The sequence below is a fragment of the Brassica oleracea genome, chromosome C9, assembly GCF_000695525.1.
Source record: "Brassica oleracea var. oleracea cultivar TO1000 chromosome C9, BOL, whole genome shotgun sequence".
Taxonomy (NCBI): domain Eukaryota; kingdom Viridiplantae; phylum Streptophyta; class Magnoliopsida; order Brassicales; family Brassicaceae; genus Brassica; species Brassica oleracea.
The window spans coordinates 18,521,140-18,524,152 of NC_027756.1; positions in this window are offsets into that span (position 1 = coordinate 18,521,140).

The window sequence follows — 3,013 nt, forward strand, 5'->3', positions numbered from 1 at the left end:
TTATATATATATATTTTAAATTATTGTTAATATTTTATATATATATATTAATATTATTTTTTATTTATTTTAAGGATCCAAATCCGGATCCGGATATCCGCCGGATATTACAATTTTTAGGAGGATATCCGACACCCGGATATCCGAGAACCCCGGATCCGGATAAGGATAGTAAAATTATGGATCCGCCGGATAAGGATCCGGATCCGGATACCTTAAAATTGCCCGGATATCCGATCCGTCCCAGGCCTATGTACTGATGATATTGTTGGATTAAGCTCGAAGATTACTTGAGTTAGAAGTTTATCTTAATCCTACCGAGTTATGGAATTGGGAATATATTTAGGATTTATCTAATATATGTTATCTATTAGGATTAGGAGAAATAAATCTCTATATAAGTAGATGATGATTGCATAACTTGTGAGTTCTAGAGATTGTGAGTGCTTAAGGTTTTGAGTTATTTTCCTTAAGAGAGATTAATAAAAAGAGTTATTTTTTATTGTGATTCATATTCAATCTTCAAAATTTTATATTTGGTATCAGAGCCTTCCATAAGAGATGGGGGATATCGTCGCAGTTACAGACAAACCGAACGGAGGAGGCAAGTCTTCTATACAATGTCCTATGCTTACATCAACCAATTATACAGTATGGGCAATGCGTATAAAGATTGCTCTCAAAGTTCATAAGGTATGGGAAGCCATCGAAGGAGACCTAACTGAAGGAGACAAGAATGATATGGCCATCGCACTTCTATTCCGATCAATACCAGAAGTTCTTATCCTACAGGTTGGGGAGCTCAACACGGCAAAGAAAGTCTGGGAAGCTATAAAAACGAGACATGTGGGAGCCGGGATAGTCAAGGAAGCGAGATTGCACACGTTGATGAATGATTTTGACCGATTGAAGATGAAGGACGATGAAACGATCGACGACTTTGGAGGAAAATTGTCGGAGATCTCGCCAAAATCAGCAGCACTGGGAGTAAGCATCGAGGAACCAAAACTTGTAAAGAAGTTTTAAAACAGTCTTCCCTGGAGAAAGTATATTCACATCGTGGCATCTCTTGAGCAAGTTTTAGACCTAAATACTACGAGTTTCGAAGACATTATAGGTCGTCTTAAAGCCTATGAAGAACGTATTGCTGATGAAGAAGCTGAACCTCAGGAAGATCAAACCAAACTGATGCATGTCAACAATGATTCTCAAGCAAACCAGTCGAATCGAGGCTACAACGATTATCGCAACAGAGGTCAGGGAGGCGAGCATCATGGTACAGAGGTCAGGGAGGCGAGCATCATGGTACAGAGGAAGAGGCCGTGGTCGGAATAACGGAGGCAGAGATACATCGAGAGTCATGTGCTATAAGTGTGATAAACTTGGTCATTACGCATCAGATTGTCCGGATCACTTGCTTAAACTACAAGAAACGCAAGAAAACAGTAGTGACACGCAAGATGTGGACGAGCTGATGATACATGAGATTGTATATCTTAATGAAGATGGAATCGTGCCAAGCAAGTATGATGCCAACACCAGCGGAGAAAACATGTGGTATTTGGATAATGGAATCCAAGCACGACTGCTTCAAGCGCATAAGCAGAACAAGGAAGGAATGTGTTACATCAACAGCCGCAAAGCCATGGATCCAATATCCTCCGCTCCTTACCCAGATTCTTCTTCTATTCTCGTTTCTATCACATCCTTTCGGGAGCAATCGAGTTTTGTACGATTTGGTGAAGGCTGGAGCTTGTTTACAGAAGATCCAGAATTCATCAAGAACATCTCCTGTTCGTCTTTAAGTTTCAGATGACACAGAATTCTTCAAGAACAGCTTGATAGTTTCCAAGTCTTCGGGCATTGATCATGGTTTGTTCTCTCATCTTCCATATCTCAATTATATAATTTAATCCTTTTCCAAGTCTTAGAAACACAAGAGTCTCTGTCTATGCTCTGTTCTTGGCTAAAGTTTATATTTTTTCCTTGTTCTTGGCTAAAGTTCGGCTGTTGGAATAAAAAATTACCTCCTTTGTTTGATAGATTAAAGTTTCGATTTTTATCTATATTAAAGGTGAATTTTGTTTGATAAGTTTTTGTCCATAATTTTTGTCTATAGTTGGAAGAATCGAAAAAGAACACAGTTGTTGTATCCACTAACTACACATCTCCAGGTATGACTTTTCTTACCATCTTTAGGTCTTTAGTAATAATCTTGGAACCCATTTCGTTAAGGATGCATCAGGTTTAAAAATGGAAGCGAGCACAGTTTATATTTCTTGTAGTGCCAGGAAGGGCTACTGCAAGTGCAAGCTCAAGTTCGTGTAGTCAGTCAGAGAATAGCTGTTGTGGCACCTCTTCTAGCAATAAGGTAATACATTTTTTTTGTTTTATTTTCTTCTTCTGTTGCAGAACGACATTGCGGGATTCTTAAAAGTTTAATCTTTCAAGTTAAAAGTCCTTACTTGTGTGTTCTAAAAGATGTGTGTGTATATATCCAGGGAGACGAGGAGGATGTAAACGTCGATTTGACTGAACAGAAGAAAGCCAATGACGTTGATTCCATCTGAATCTGATGTTGTGTTCTTTGTCATGACTGGTTTTGTAACGGCCTTGGCCCGATGAACCTTATCAAATGCTTTACCCCAAACCTTTTCGTTCAAAAACTCTTATTAAAACTCAAATTGTCTTACATAAAACCAAACTCAACAAAACTGAAATGTCGAATAAAGACTTAAGAAGGAATGGTTGAAAGAAAGGAGTCATAAATGAAAGACTCGAGAAAACACTTGCACCATACGGACATCTACTCCCGCTCCCTCTCGGCCCTACCTGTAAAAAGAGGGGTGAGTACATAATACTCAGTGAGGGTAGGTTCTAGGAACTCACGAGCTCAACTCAGGAAGAGCAAACAATCACAAGTCATGAGCTAATAAGATCTATTACACAGAAACCCATACTACCCGACATGAACTAAAGACCCTACAATGCACATCCTTTTCATCTTTTCGTC